Below are 17,207 nucleotides of genomic sequence, written 5' to 3' on the forward strand. Positions count from 1 at the left end.
GGTTAAAATTTGGTACCATTACGGTTAAATCAATATTTTAGTATTATTATCATTATTATTAAGATTATTATTATTATTATCAAAATTTTCATTAGTAAGTAGGATTGTTATATTAAAAGTATCATTTTATTTGATATTATCAGTTCCAATTTTATTAAAAATCTCTCAACCTTAAAATTTGCATTTTATCAAAACTAACATTTTCATTAATATTATTAATGTTACTAATATCATTATTTTAGTATTATCATTAACTTAACAAACAAACGATATTATATAAAATATATTTAATACACATAACTTAACTATATAAATATTTTTATATATATGAAATGATTATATTTAATGAAATAAATAAGTTATTAATATAAAAATTATATCACTAATAATAATATATATAGTTATTCGATTACAATTACATATATTAATGAATACACAAATGATATAGGTTCGTGAATCCGATGCCAACTTTATAATTGTTCAATGACGTCATATGTATTTTTACTACAAAATACAGTATTGTGAGTTTTATTTGCTCCCTTTTTAAATGCTTTTGCAATATATATTTTTGGGACTGAGAATACATGCGCTGCTTTTATAAATGTTTTACGAAATAGACACAAGTAATCGAAACTACATTCTATGGCTGGATTATTAAACCGAATATGCCCCTTTTTAGTCTGGTAATCTAAGAATTAGGGAACAGACACCCTAATTGATGCGAATCCTAAAGATAGATCTATTAGGCCCAACAAGCCCCATCCAAAGTACCAGATGCTTTAGTACTTCGAATTTATCATGTCCGAAGGGAGTCCCGGAATGATGGGGATATTCTATATGCATCTTGTTAAGGTCGGTTACCAGGTGTTCACCATATGAATGATTTTTATCTCTATGCAGTTTGCGAAATGTAACATCCCGCCTTTTTCCATTTACTTTTACGTTATACTAATTTAAACTCCGTTATATGTTTATAACATCTTCCGTTGATACGCGTTTTAAATTATCTCGTTTAGGTAATTCACGCACCCGAACGAAAGTTGAGGGACTAAACTTGACAAGGGATCAAACCCTTGACTAGGTCAAAGGGTCAAACCCCTTTCACCCATTCATTATCATCTCCATCTCTCTCTCTTTCTCTCTAGCAAGAACACACACCCATTTACCAAATTCATTCAATCATCATCTAAATTCAATATAGGAGGCTTACAACAAAATAAATTACATATTCGTGATCCTCTCTTCATCCTCTTCATTTTGGTACCAACTTCATCTCGTTTGGGTAACATTTCTAAAACTCTAGATTTCTCTAAATTCGTGTTTTTGACTTGAAATGGTGTTAGTTAGTGTCTATGGCTCATTGTGATGTCGTGTATGTAATTTGTATGCTCGATCTCGTTGTTTTAGTATAACTAGCATGAACTTGAATTTTGGTGTGTTGTTCTTGAATTTTTGGATGATCATATGTTGTTAGATGTTAAAAGTTCATGTTCTAATTGTGTTCCTAGTATCACTAGCTTCAATTTGATGTGTAGGTTGATTAAGAAAACTTCAAAAGCATGATTATTGATTTTGAGATGTTTGACTAGGGTTTGATGGTTCTTGACATGAATTTTTGGATGCTTGAATGCCATGGAATTGTAACAACCCAAACCAACCCTCGACCAAACCACGCGAAAATACAAAATAAAAAAAAAATTCCTGTGCAGCATACCCGCGCGGCGCGCCAGATAGGGGCGCGGCGCGCCAAAGTGGACTGTCCGGGAAGTCTCATAATGCGAAAAAGATTGACTAGTTCCCGACACTTTTAGACGAAACGCTTTTTACCATACATCCAAATATGTAAAACTAACTTGTTTCAAATATAAAATCAATGTTTTACAGGCGGGGCCCACATCGGTCGTTTTACGAGTTTAATACTATTTACGAGTTTCGACCACCAAAAGTTTAAGTTCCAAACTACACAATGAGCATGGCGTTTGGGATTAAACTACCCAACTATCGGTCAAACTCCAAGAGCTACTAAAGCCAAAAGCGTCCCCTAGCATCAAGCGGGATCTCTAGTCCAAAACGATGCCCTTACCCTTGTCCAAAACCGAACCTATAAAATGATAAACAACGAGAGGGTAAGCAAAGCTTAGTGAATGCAATAATTATACGAATACATATATAATTATACCTACTTGCAAACACTTACACAAACCGCAAACACGCTAGCGAACATAATTAGCTTATCGTCACAATAACAAGCTATAAATCTCCAATACCACAAGCTAGCATAACAACCGCATATAAATATAACTCGAATAATATAATATGCTTACAACACAAATAACCATGGTCGACCAATAGTACAAGGGAACGGCGCTCGCGAAAACGCCATCGGTGTTCATAACATCCGTTAGGGCACTTAACACCTCGCACCACTAACCCCTAGGGTGGCACCTTAACACCTCGGCACTTCACCCCGAGTGGCATCTTAACACCTCGATGCTTCACTCATTATTTTACGGAGTGGTGTCTTAACACCTCGACACTACACTCCTAGGTGGCATCTTAACACCTCGATGATACACCCGAGTGGCATCTTAACACCTCGATGCTACACTCTTCACGTGAAACGTGGTGTCTTAACACCTCGACACTACACCTTTCACGCTACAACAAATAGATACATTATATACATACGCATATAATTATTCCACTCACCTCAAAGTCTTGTGAAAAGATACCCGAGCTTGCAAAACCTCAAAGTAACGTACCTATCACATTATACATATCGTCAAACGCAAACTCAAGTCGGTCAACCAATTCTTTCACCATTCCTAAGTCATTTTGACCCAAAGTGCAATCCCGACCCATTTTGCACCATTAACCCTAATAATGGGTCAACTTCACCAAAAACCCTAACTCTAGTCAAATATGGTCTTATTACATTTTTACATCACCAATTTAACTCATTTTCACACATGCAAGACCACTTAGGTCATTAAAGACCCATTTGACCCATTTCAAGGTCAACACACCCATTTGGGTCATCCATGCCCAATTAACACCCATTTACATATCATTGAAGTGTTCTAGTACTTTAACTAACTAATTAGGTTCATAAACATAAATTAACACTTTGAAAACCCTAATTAGTTACCTTTGAGTCTACATGACCCAAATTCACCCAAAACCCCCAAATTACTAGCAAGTGGGTTTTGTGTGCATCACTAACCCAAACCCTAACCCTTAAACACATTAAACTAAGGTAATCAAGTTTAGGGCTTACCACAACAATCAAAACGTAGCTAAGGAGGAGATGAACAACTTTAACTCCCGAGTTCTAACCCGAAATGAGCTTCTTCTTCCCCGATTTAAGCTTTCTCACACTTAACCACCCCCTCTCTCTCTAGAATGAATGGATGATGTTTGGTGGTTGAGAAATGGAGTAATGAGCTCACCAAACTGATCCTAAGGCATTAAATTCGGACCCCAAGGTGATTTTACCAAAATGCCCTCAAAATATCTAATTAAAAAGAAAAGGGGAATCTGTCGCAGACAGATGGCGCGGCGCGCCACCTAGCCGCGCGGCGCGCGACCCTCCCAATTCAGCATCTTTTGTCTTTTTAATTATGTGCAACAAAAACCCCAAACTTGAGTAACTCATATACACCTATGTACACTACGAATATTCGGGTCTTACAACTCTCCCCCACTTATTCGGATTGCGTCCTCGCAATCCAAGCCGCATGACACGAGGGAAGATAAACCAACACGAACTCTTCGGGTTCCCAAGTGAACTCGGAACCTTTACTTCGTCGCCATTGAACCTTGAAAGTTCTCACCTCTTTATTTCTCAACATTTTCACCTTCTCGTCAAGGATAGCAATCGGTTCCTCGACATATTCTAACTTGTTGTTTAGCTCGATCTCGTCTAAAGGCATCCATGAGGAATCATTCGCAAGACACTTACGGAAGTGGGAAACATGAAATGTATTATGGATCCCCGCAAGCTCTTCGGGTAATTCCAATCGATATGCAACTTCTCCAACACGAGCTAAAACCTTGAATGGCCCAATAAACCGAGGAGCTAACTTTCCCCGTTTTCGAAATCGGATAATACCCTTCCATGGCGAAACCTTAAGCATCACCATATCGCCTTCTTGGAACTCAATCGATCGCCTACGTCTATCGGCATACGACTTTTGCCTATCTTGAGCCTTCTTCAAATGTTCCCGAATCAAATCGATCTTGCTATTGGTCTCTAAAACCAAATCGGTACTCCCGATCTCTCTTTGACCCACTTCTCCCCAACAAACGGGAGTTCGACACCTACGCCCATAAAGCATTTCGTAAGGTGGCATCCCGATACTAGTATGATAACTATTATTGTACGAGAATTCCACCAAAGGCAAATGCTCATCCCAACTACCACCGAAGTCAATGATGCACGCTCGTAGCATATCTTCCAAAGTTTGATTCGTACGTTCGGTTTGACCGTCCGTTTGAGGATGATACGCCGTGCTCAACTTCAATTGCGTACCCATATCTTCATGAAACTTTTCCCAAAACCGAGATGTAAAACGGGTATCTCGATCCGAAATAATAGATATAGGAACCCCATGTCGCGAGACCACTTCCTTGATAAACAACTTAGCCAAGGTCTCCGACGATATCGCTTCTTTAATGGGAAGAAACAAAGCGCTTTTTGTCAATCGGTCAACTATAACCCAAATCGAATCGAATTGGGTTCTCGCCGTTTTAGGTAACTTTGTAATGAAATCCATGGTAATGTGCTCCCATTTCCATTTCGGGATTTCTAATGGTTGCAACTTACCATACGGCTTTTGGTGTTCGGCTTTTACTTGTAAACACGTGACACATTGCTCAACATACTTCACGACATCACGTTTCATGCCCGGCCACCAATAATCTTTCTTCAAGTCAAGATACATTTTCGTCGCGCCCGGATGAATGGAGTATTTTGACTTATGCGCTTCATCAAGTAGCACTCGTCGGTAATCACCCATCTTAGGCACCCACACCCTTCCTTGAAAGGACAACAACCCACGCGGACCCATAGTAATAAACTCCGATTGGCCCACGATTCGCTCCGTATGCTTGTTGCGAACATAAGCCTCTATTTGAATCTCACCAAGCTTTTCAAGAAAATCGCTGGTAATAATCAAACGTAACGACCCCACTTTTATCGCCGGATGTTGAATCTTTCGACTCAACGCATCCGCGACCACATTCGCCTTACCCGGATGATAAAGTATTTCACAATCGTAGTCTTTCACCACATCCATCCACCTACGTTGGCGATAATTCAAATCTCGTTGATTAAAGAGATGTTTCAAACTCTTATGATCCGAATAAATCGCACACTTGACACCATACAAGTAATGGCGCCAAATTTTCAACGCATGCACTACCGCCGCCAACTCAAGATCATGAGTCGTATACCTCGTTTCATGTTCCTTTAATTGTCGAGAGGCATAAGCGATAACCTTACCTCTTTGCATTAGAACACACCCGAGACCATTTAAGGAAGCATCACAATAAACCACCATGTCTTCAACACCTTCCGGTAACACTAACACCGGAGCTTGACACAACTTCTCTTTTAACAATTGAAAAGCAATTTCTTGCTCGTTCTCCCAACCAAACCTCGCATTCTTCCTTGTCAATTTCGTCAATGGAGAAGCAATCTTAGAAAAGTCTTGGATAAACCGACGATAATAACCGGCCAATCCGAGAAAACTTCGGATTTCCGTAGGCGTAGTCGGTCGTCCCCAACTCTTCACCGTTTCGATCTTCCCCGGATCTACTTGAATACCGTTTTTGTTCACGATATGACCAAGGAATTGAACTTCCCTTAGCCAAAATTCATATTTGGAGAACTTTGCATACAACTTCTCCTTTCGTAGCGTCTTCAATACTTCACGCAAATGACGTTCATGCTCGTTCATACTTTTCGAGTAGACTAGTATGTCGTCAATGAACACTATTACCGACTTGTCCAACATAGGTTGGCACACTCGGTTCATAAGATCCATGAATGCCGCCGGTGCATTCGTAAGACCAAAGGGCATAACTACAAACTCATAATGCCCGTAACGCGTTCGAAAAGCCGTCTTCTCTATGTCTTCCTCACAGACCCGCATTTGGTGATAGCCGGACCGTAGGTTGATCTTAGAGAAATACGTTGCACCTTGAAGTTGATCAAATAAATCGTCAATCCTAGGTAATGGATAACGATTCTTGATCGTCACTTTATTCAACTCACGGTAATCAATGCACATACGCATACTACCATCTTTCTTCTTCACAAATAACACCGGAGCGCCCCATGGCGAAGCACTCGGTCGAATAAAACCCTTCTCGAGCAACTCTTGGGTTTGATTTAACAACTCTTGCATTTCCGTTGGTGCTAAACGATAAGGAGTTTTAGCAATGGGAGTAGCTCCCGGAACCAACTCAATACGAAACTCAACTTGTCTTTCCGCCGGAACACCCGGTAATTCGTCCGGAAAAACGACTTCGAATTCACTAACAACCGGAATTTCACGAATAGGTGGTGGCTCATTGCGAGTATCAACAACATGAGCAAGGAAAGCCATGCCACCGGTAACAACAAAACGACGTGCCCGTGCAAAAGTGCATATCGGCACCGGTCTCCTTCGCTTATCACCATGAATAATTAACTCTCCCCCAATTGGGGCCTTCACACGAATAAACTTATCATGGCATGCAATATCGGCTCTATAACGATCGAGCCAATCCATACCAACGACAATATCAAAGTCTCCCAAGGTCATTGGAATAAGATCAATTTTAAAGGTTTCGGAACCAAAAACAACATCACAATTTTCACACACATCAACCACTAGCACCGTCTTGCCGTCCGCTATTTTGACTTCTATCGGACGACTTAACTTAGCTAATGGTCTATTAAGTTTAGGCACAAATTTAGGAGACACAAACGACAAATTTGCACCGCTATCGAAAAGAATCCTTGCCGGATTAGAATTAACCATGTAAGTACCTGAGACAACTTCGTGCGATTGTTTGGCTTCATCATTGGTCATCAAATAGTTGCGACCCCTAGCCGTACCTGCCGCCTTCTCTAACCGTTTCACATTGTCGTTTCGCAAGTCGGGACACTCCGGCTTCTTATGCCCTTCTTTGCCGCAATTAAAACAAGTGACTTTGTTCCCGGAACGTGGTTTCGGACACTCACGAGCCATATGACCCGGTTGCCCACAATTGTAGCACGTATAAGAAAACCCGCCGGTAGTGCCCTTCTTTGCACTATTGACACTTTCGGCCCCCTTCTTGCTCTTGCTCTTCTTGCTTGAGGCGTTAGAGTAACTAAAACCTTCAAATTTTCTTTTGGAAAACACGAAATCACTCTTTCTTGGAACCTCCGGCTCAAAACCCCGAGCCAACTCGAACAATTCATCAAAAGACTTAGCCATACCCCGACTAATCTTCCCCTTGTACTCATCATTCAAAGTACGGTAGAAATCCTTCATGAGCTTATGATCATCACCAACATATTCCGGGCAAAAACGAGTCTTTGCCAAGAATGTAGACTTAAGAGTAACTAAGTCCATTGAGCCTTGTTGCAAATGGTGCAACTCGTCCCGGATTCTATCGAGGTCGGAAGAAGTTCGGTATTCCTTGAAAAACTCCTTCTTAAACTCTTCCCACGTCAAGCCCATACATTGTTCCTCACCATACAAGTTGATTTTATCATCCCACCATAACTTAGCCTCTTCTCGTAGCATGCTAGAGCCATACCTCGCCTTCTTCTCGGGAGGACATTCCGAGGTACGGAAAGCTCCCTCAATGTCGGAGATCCAACATGTACTTTTTAAAGGATCTCGTACCCCATTAAACATCGGGGGTTGAGCATCCTTGAAATTCTTGTAGTGGAAGTCCCGCCTTCCTTCACCTCCTTCACCACGAGGATAAATGTTTCTAGCATCAAGGGCCTCTTCGATAGTGGCCTTCATTCGTTCATTTATCAAATCGGTCACTTGCCCATCGACCGAATCTTGGAAGACCTTTCGGACGTCCGTAAGAAAATCCGCTTTTAACTTTTTAAAGACGGCCTCAACCTTGGCCGAAAACTCGGCGTCTTCACTTGTACTTCCGTTATCATGATCGGGTCCGTTTCTCGTCTTCATTCTATAAAACGAAGTAGGTTAAGCGGCGAAACAAAAAGACATAACACGTATGTATATACATATACACCACACTACCCCATCTTGCTCAACAATCGTCGTACATTGCTCGTTCGACACGATTTGCGCCCGTAACAATGGTAGCTAATCATTGTTACGCGAGCACATCGCATTAACTTGCTAGTACAACGTCCATCTCGCTCGATGCTCGCTAAACATACATAACCAATAGCACATGATTAGTTTACATAAACCTATGCATAAACCAATCCCGATCCGACCCAAAGTCCTACAAGTCCCGCATAAACGCGCACACAAAAAGTCTAAGTCTAGGCGCCTATCTCAAGTCACCTAAATCCCTTAGACCATGCTCTGATACCACTTGTAACAACCCAAACCAACCCTCGACCAAACCACGCGAAAATACAAAATAAAAAAAAAAATTCCTGTGCAGCATACCCGCGCGGCGCGCCAGATAGGGGCGCGGCGCGCCAAAGTGGACTGTCCGGGAAGTCTCATAATGCGAAAAAGATTGACTAGTTCCCGACACTTTTAGACGAAACGCTTTTTACCATACATCCAAATATGTAAAACTATCTTGTTTCAAATATAAAATCAATGTTTTACAGGCGGGGCCCACATCGGCCGTTTTACGAGTTTAATACTATTTACGAGTTTCGACCACCAAAAGTTTAAGTTCCAAACTACACAATGAGCATGGCGTTTGGGATTAAACTACCCAACTATCGGTCAAACTCCAAGAGCTACTAAAGCCAAAAGCGTCCCCTAGCATCAAGCGGGATCTCTAGTCCAAAACGATGCCCTTACCCTTGTCCAAAACCGAACCTATAAAATGATAAACAACGAGAGGGTAAGCAAAGCTTAGTGAATGCAATAATTATACGAATACATATATAATTATACCTACTTGCAAACACTTACACAAACCGCAAACACGCTAGCGAACATAATTAGCTTATCGTCACAATAACAAGCTATAAATCTCCAATACCACAAGCTAGCATAACAACCGCATATAAATATAACTCGAATAATATAATATGCTTACAACACAAATAACCATGGTCGACCAATAGTACAAGGGAACGGCGCTCGCGAAAACGCCATCGGTGTTCATAACATCCGTTAGGGCACTTAACACCTCGCACCACTAACCCCTAGGGTGGCACCTTAACACCTCGGCACTTCACCCCGAGTGGCATCTTAACACCTCGATGCTTCACTCATTATTTTACGGAGTGGTGTCTTAACACCTCGACACTACACTCCTAGGTGGCATCTTAACACCTCGATGATACACCCGAGTGGCATCTTAACACCTCGATGCTACACTCTTCAAGTGAAACGTGGTGTCTTAACACCTCGACACTACACCTTTCACGCTACAACAAATAGATACATTATATACATACGCATATAATTATTCCACTCACCTCAAAGTCTTGTGAAAAGATACCCGAGCTTGCAAAACCTCAAAGTAACGTACCTATCACATTATACATATCGTCAAACGCAAACTCAAGTCGGTCAACCAATTCTTTCACCATTCCTAAGTCATTTTGACCCAAAGTGCAATCCCGACCCATTTTGCACCATTAACCCTAATAATGGGTCAACTTCACCAAAAACCCTAACTCTAGTCAAATATGGTCTTATTACATTTTTACATCACCAATTTAACTCATTTTCACACATGCAAGACCACTTAGGTCATTAAAGACCCATTTGACCCATTTCAAGGTCAACACACCCATTTGGGTCATCCATGCCCAATTAACACCCATTTACATATCATTGAAGTGTTCTAGTACTTTAACTAACTAATTAGGTTCATAAACATAAATTAACACTTTGAAAACCCTAATTAGTTACCTTTGAGTCTACATGACCCAAATTCACCCAAAACCCCCAAATTACTAGCAAGTGGGTTTTGTGTGCATCACTAACCCAAACCCTAACCCTTAAACACATTAAACTAAGGTAATCAAGTTTAGGGCTTACCACAACAATCAAAACGTAGCTAAGGAGGAGATGAACAACTTTAACTCCCGAGTTCTAACCCGAAATGAGCTTCTTCTTCCCGGATTTAAGCTTTCTCACACTTAACCACCCCCTCTCTCTCTAGAATGAATGGATGATGTTTGGTGGTTGAGAAATGGAGTAATGAGCTCACCAAACTGATCCTAAGGCATTAAATTCGGACCCCAAGGTGATTTTACCAAAATGCCCTCAAAATATCTAATTAAAAAGAAAAGGGGAATCTGTCGCAGACAGATGGCGCGGCGCGCCACCTAGCCGCGCGGCGCGCGACCCTCCCAATTCAGCATCTTTTGTCTTTTTAATTATGTGCAACAAAAACCCCAAACTTGAGTAACTCATATACACCTATGTACACTACGAATATTCGGGTCTTACAACTCTCCCCCACTTATTCGGATTGCGTCCTCGCAATCCAAGCCGCATGACACGAGGGAAGATAAACCAACACGAACTCTTCGGGTTCCCAAGTGAACTCGGAACCTTTACTTCGTCGCCATTGAACCTTGAAAGTTCTCACCTCTTTATTTCTCAACATTTTCACCTTCTCGTCAAGGATAGCAATCGGTTCCTCGACATATTCTAACTTGTTGTTTAGCTCGATCTCGTCTAAAGGCATCCATGAGGAATCATCCGCAAGACACTTACGGAGGTGGGAAACATGAAATGTATTATGGATCCCCGCAAGCTCTTCGGGTAATTCCAATCGATATGCAACTTCACCAACACGAGCTAAAACCTTGAATGGCCCAATAAACCGAGGAGCTAACTTTCCCCGTTTTCGAAATCGGATAATACCCTTCCATGGTGAAACCTTAAGCATCACCATATCGCCTTCTTGGAACTCAATCGATCGCCTACGTCTATCGGCATACGACTTTTGCCTATCTTGAGCCTTCTTCAAATGTTCCCGAATCAAATCGATCTTGCTATTGGTCTCTAAAACCAAATCGGTACTCCCGATCTCTCTTTGACCCACTTCTCCCCAACAAACGGGAGTTCGACACCTACGCCCATAAAGCATTTCGTAAGGTGGCATCCCGATACTAGTATGATAACTATTATTGTACGAGAATTCCACCAAAGGCAAATGCTCATCCCAACTACCACCGAAGTCAATGATGCACGCTCGTAGCATATCTTCCAAAGTTTGATTCGTACGTTCGGTTTGACCGTCCGTTTGAGGATGATACGCCGTGCTCAACTTCAATTGCGTACCCATATCTTCATGAAACTTTTCCCAAAACCGAGATGTAAAACGGGTATCTCGATCCGAAATAATAGATATAGGAACCCCATGTCGCGAGACCACTTCCTTGATAAACAACTTAGCCAAGGTCTCCGACGATATCGCTTCTTTAATGGGAAGAAACAAATCGCTTTTTGTCAATCGGTCAACTATAACCCAAATCGAATCGAATTGGGTTCTCGCCGTTTTAGGTAACTTTGTAATGAAATCCATGGTAATGTGCTCCCATTTCCATTTCGGGATTTCTAATGGTTGCAACTTACCATACGGCTTTTGGTGTTCGGCTTTTACTTGTAAACACGTGACACATTGCTCAACATACTTCACGACATCACGTTTCATGCCCGGCCACCAATAATCTTTCTTCAAGTCAAGATACATTTTCGTCGCGCCCGGATGAATGGAGTATTTTGACTTATGCGCTTCATCAAGTAGCACTCGTCGGTAATCACCCATCTTAGGCACCCACACCCTTCCTTGAAAGGACAACAACCCACGCGGACCCATAGTAATAAACTCCGATTGGCCCACGATTCGCTCCGTATGCTTGTTGCGAACATAAGCCTCTATTTGAATCTCACCAAGCTTTTCAAGAAAATCGTTGGTAATAATCAAACGTAACGACCCCACTTTTATCGCCGGATGTTGAATCTTTCGACTCAACGCATCCGCGACCACATTCGCCTTACCCGGATGATAAAGTATTTCACAATCGTAGTCTTTCACCACATCCATCCACCTACATTGGCGATAATTCAAATCTCGTTGATTAAAGAGATGTTTCAAACTCTTATGATCCGAATAAATCGCACACTTGACACCATACAAGTAATGGCGCCAAATTTTCAACGCATGCACTACCGCCGCCAACTCAAGATCATGAGTCGTATACCTCGTTTCATGTTCCTTTAATTGTCGAGAGGCATAAGCGATAACCTTACCTCTTTGCATTAGAACACACCCGAGACCATTTAAGGAAGCATCACAATAAACCACCATGTCTTCAACACCTTCCGGTAACACTAACACCGGAGCTTGACACAACTTCTCTTTTAACAATTGAAAAGCAATTTCTTGCTCGTTCTCCCAACCAAACCTCGCATTCTTCCTTGTCAATTTCGTCAATGGAGAAGCAATCTTAGAAAAGTCTTGGATAAACCGACGATAATAACCGGCCAATCCGAGAAAACTTCGGATTTCCGTAGGCGTAGTCGGTCGTCCCCAACTCTTCACCGTTTCGATCTTCCCCGGATCTACTTGAATACCGTTTTTGTTCACGATATGACCAAGGAATTGAACTTCCCTTAGCCAAAATTCACATTTGGAGAACTTTGCATACAACTTCTCCTTTCGTAGCGTCTTCAATACTTCACGCAAATGACGTTCATGCTCGTTCATACTTTTCGAGTAGACTAGTATGTCGTCAATGAACACTATTACCGACTTGTCCAACATAGGTTGGCACACTCGGTTCATAAGATCCATGAATGCCGCCGGTGCATTCGTAAGACCAAAGGGCATAACTACAAACTCATAATGCCCGTAACGCGTTCGAAAAGCCGTCTTCTCTATGTCTTCCTCACGGACCCGCATTTGGTGATAGCCGGACCGTAGGTCGATCTTAGAGAAATACGTTGCACCTTGAAGTTGATCAAATAAATCGTCAATCCTAGGTAATGGATAACGATTCTTGATCGTCACTTTATTCAACTCACGGTAATCAATGCACATACGCATACTACCATCTTTCTTCTTCACAAATAACACCGGAGCGCCCCATGGCGAAGCACTCAGTCGAATAAAACCCTTCTCGAGCAACTCTTGGGTTTGATTTAACAACTCTTGCATTTCCGTTGGTGCTAAACGATAAGGAGTTTTAGCAATGGGAGTAGCTCCCGGAACCAACTCAATACGAAACTCAACTTGTCTTTCCGCCGGAACACCCGGTAATTCGTCCGGAAAAACGTCTTCGAATTCACTAACAACCGGAATTTCACGAATAGGTGGTGGCTCATTGCGAGTATTAACAACATGAGCAAGGAAAGCCATGCCACCGGTAACAACAAAACGACGTGCCCGTGCAAAAGTGCATATCGGCACCGGTCTCCTTCGCTTATCACCATGAATAATTAACTCTCCCCCAATTGGGGCCTTCACACGAATAAACTTATCATGGCATGCAATATCGGCTCTATAACGATCTAGCCAATCCATACCAACGACAATATCAAAGTAACATCCCGCCTTTTTCCATTTACTTTTACGTTATACTAATTTAAACTCCGTTATATGTTTATAACATCTTCCGTTGATACGCGTTTTAAATTATCTCGTTTAGGTAATTCACGCACCCGAACGAAAGTTGAGGGACTAAACTTGACAAGGGATCAAACCCTTGACTAGGTCAAAGGGTCAAACCCCTTTCACCCATTCATTATCATCTCCATCTCTCTCTCTTTCTCTCTAGCAAGAACACACACCCATTTACCAAATTCATTCAATCATCATCTAAATTCAATCTAGGAGGCTTACAACAAAATAAATTACATATTCGTGATCCTCTCTTCATCCTCTTCATTTTGGTACCAACTTCATCTCGTTTGGGTAACATTTCTAAAACTCTAGATTTCTCTAAATTCGTGTTTTTGACTTGAAATGGTGTTAGTTAGTGTCTATGGCTCATTGTGATGTCGTGTATGTAATTTGTATGCTCGATCTCGTTGTTTTAGTATAACTAGCATGAACTTGAATTTTGGTGTGTTGTTCTTGAATTTTTGGATGATCATATGTTGTTAGATGTTAAAAGTTCATGTTCTAATTGTGTTCCTAGTATCACTAGCTTCAATTTGATGTGTAGGTTGATTAAGAAAACTTCAAAAGCATGATTATTGATTTTGAGATGTTTGACTAGGGTTTGATGGTTCTTGACATGAATTTTTGGATGCTTGAATGCCATGGAATGTTAATTGTTAGTGTTTAGTTGTAATGTATGCCTCATTACCTTCAAAACGGCATATCATATGTGAGAATTGGATTCCCGAAACTCAAAATGCATTTGATGAACTTGAAAATTTGAAAATAGACTTTTATTGATCACTTGACGAGAAATCGGTTGTTGAAAATGATGTTTTTGATTGATGATACATGTTTAGTTGTGTTCCTTGTCAAAAGAGCTTTCCAACGGTATAAGATACGCCTTCTAGTTGTTTACGGTTTGCGTTTTATGGTTGTTTGAAGTTTTGACCAAGACTTGAACATTTGAAACTGACCAGGTACCAGGCCACGCCTAATGTCGCGGCGCGACACCTCTGGCCGCGGCGCGGCATATGCCGTGGTCAGGTTCTGACCTCCATGTCCAAAATACGAAAAATGTTTGGCATACTACGGACCTCCGATTCACATGAAACTTGTTCTAACATGCTCATATATGATTAAAAACCTCAGAAAAATAGTTCGGGACCCGACCCGAACGTGTTGACTTTCGTTGACTTTGACCGACCAAAGTTTGACTTTTTGTCAAACTTAACCAAATGATTATGCAACCTTCCTAACTTGTTTCTGTACTTGTATCTTGCATGAAACTTGACAATTTGATTCACATGCTACATAATCGAGTCGTAACGAGCCATAGGACTAATTAAACATCTTTGACCTATCGTGTTTACTGTTATTGATACGACCTATTGGTTTAGGTCAAGACTAGCATTGTTCTTTGCACACGTTTACTTGTTGAAGTACTTTACTACTCGTGCACTCAAGGTGAGATCATAGTCCCACTTTTACTCTTTTTGAACTTACATTTGGGATGAGAAAACATAAACATTTCTTTACTAAGTGAACACAAGTACAGGAAAACAAACATTCTACATACGAGTTTAGAACAAAATCCTCAATTCGATTATCATTAGTTACACTTGCCGGGTGTAAGCGAGAACTTATGTTGTATGGATCCATATGGGTTTGACAAACCCTCATTCAAATGGTTCGCTACCGTTTACGAATGAAATATATTTTCGAGAAACAGTGTATGTTCTAGCACTAAGTGATGGGGTTCAATGGAAGGAATGTTAAGCATTGATAATTGGGTGCTCGTGAAACAAACTTTTGGAATGTATTACTATTATTTCATTGATGCAAATCTTGTGGTTCATTTGTACTTACTTACTTAAACCTAGGATTTCACCAACGTTTTCGTTGACAGATTTCTATGTTTTTCTCAGGTCCTTGAACGATACATGATACATGCTTCCGCTCATTATTTTGATACTTGCATTGGATGTCGAGTATATATGCATACACAGAGCGTCTTTTGGCTACTTTTAAATTGTGTCGCATAAGTTTCATTTGTACTTATAACCTTGTAACGTAACTTGTGGTGGAACTATTCTCGTAAACTTTGAACAATCTTTACATTTGAAATGAATGCGACACATCTTTTGGTCAAACGTTGTTTAAAGACTTATGACCACGTAACGGGACCTAAGTAGACGGCGCCGTCAATGACGATTTTGTCGGGTCGCTACACGAAATGCATGATATGAGATGTATATTTATGGAAAAAAATGAAATCTTGTGGTCTATTAAAATTATGGAAATGATTATTATGATAAACTAATGAATTCACCAACCTTTTGGTTGACACTTTAAAGCATGTTTATTCTCAGGTATGAAAGAAATCTTCCGCTGTGAATTTGCTCATTTTAAAGATATTACTTGGAGTCATTCATGGCATATTTCAAAAAACGTTGCATTCGAGTCGTTGAGTTCAACAAGATTATTATTAAGTCATTGATAGTTTGATATATTATGAAATGGTATGCATGCCGTCAACTTTCAATGTAATGAAAGTTTGTCTTTTAAAAACGAATGCAATTATTGTAAAATGTATCATATAGAGGTCAAGTACCTCGCCATGTAACTAAATGTAATGTATTCGTCCTGATGGATTAGGACGGGTCATGAAATGTTGGTCGTTTTATGGGTGGTTGTGTATTAGATGGGCTCGAAGTCTGAGATGGAGGTGATTGATTAATTGGGTCGTTTGTAGGATATGAAGGTTGTTGGGCGTGTGAGATGTGTGGGCCGTAGGTATGATAGATTGAGTGGATGGAGTGGCATTTCGATTCGGTGAATTTAGAGAATCAGTGTGGCTAGTAGTTTGGGCCGTAGTGGGTTGTGTTGGGCTGGTAATGGGCTTGTGTATTGTGGGGAAAGGCAAAAAGTATGTATATTTTTAATAATAATGATAATTATTAGTAGCAATAAATGCCTTTTAAATTTTTTAAGAAAATTAAAATGACAATTTATGAGAGATTAGTATTTTCTTTTATAAAAGATTTTGTATTATTTTTAATATATAATTATGAAATCATTATTATGAAATCTAAAGAGTAATTAGTTTAATGATAACGTCATCATTTTAGAGCTTTATATGACTATATAGATTAGACGATTCGCATTTAATGTGTTGGTTTATAGCATGTAAATCACAAGTGATACCGAATGAAATTTTTTTTCATGATGAACTTTATAGTTTGAAATTATCTATGAACCTTTAAGTACATTTATTTTCTATCAATACATTTTTATGAATTACATTCAAAATATAATTATATTAAATACTTATGTCTTGTGATTTTTATTATGCAAAAGATTAATACGGCAAACGTCGATTTATTGGCGTCTTAACTGCCGTTTAAAGCTTAAATTGAATTTCCAGG

At 40.3% G+C, this 17,207-nt stretch overlaps 1 protein-coding gene across 1 annotated transcript in view; it reads left to right on the forward strand.

The window, feature by feature from the left end:
- Positions 1-16,184, forward strand: part of LOC139843333 (uncharacterized) — a 24,536-nt gene extending 8,352 nt beyond the window's left edge. Inside the window, exon 3 of the transcript XR_011757526.1 lies at positions 16,152-16,184. The gene's annotated coding sequence lies outside the window, so the exon portion shown is untranslated. The remainder of the gene's footprint in view (positions 1-16,151) is intronic.
- The last annotated feature ends 1,023 nt before the right edge of the window (positions 16,185-17,207 follow it).

The sequence above is a fragment of the Rutidosis leptorrhynchoides genome, chromosome 4 (assembly GCF_046630445.1).
Source record: "Rutidosis leptorrhynchoides isolate AG116_Rl617_1_P2 chromosome 4, CSIRO_AGI_Rlap_v1, whole genome shotgun sequence".
Classification (NCBI taxonomy): domain Eukaryota; kingdom Viridiplantae; phylum Streptophyta; class Magnoliopsida; order Asterales; family Asteraceae; genus Rutidosis; species Rutidosis leptorrhynchoides.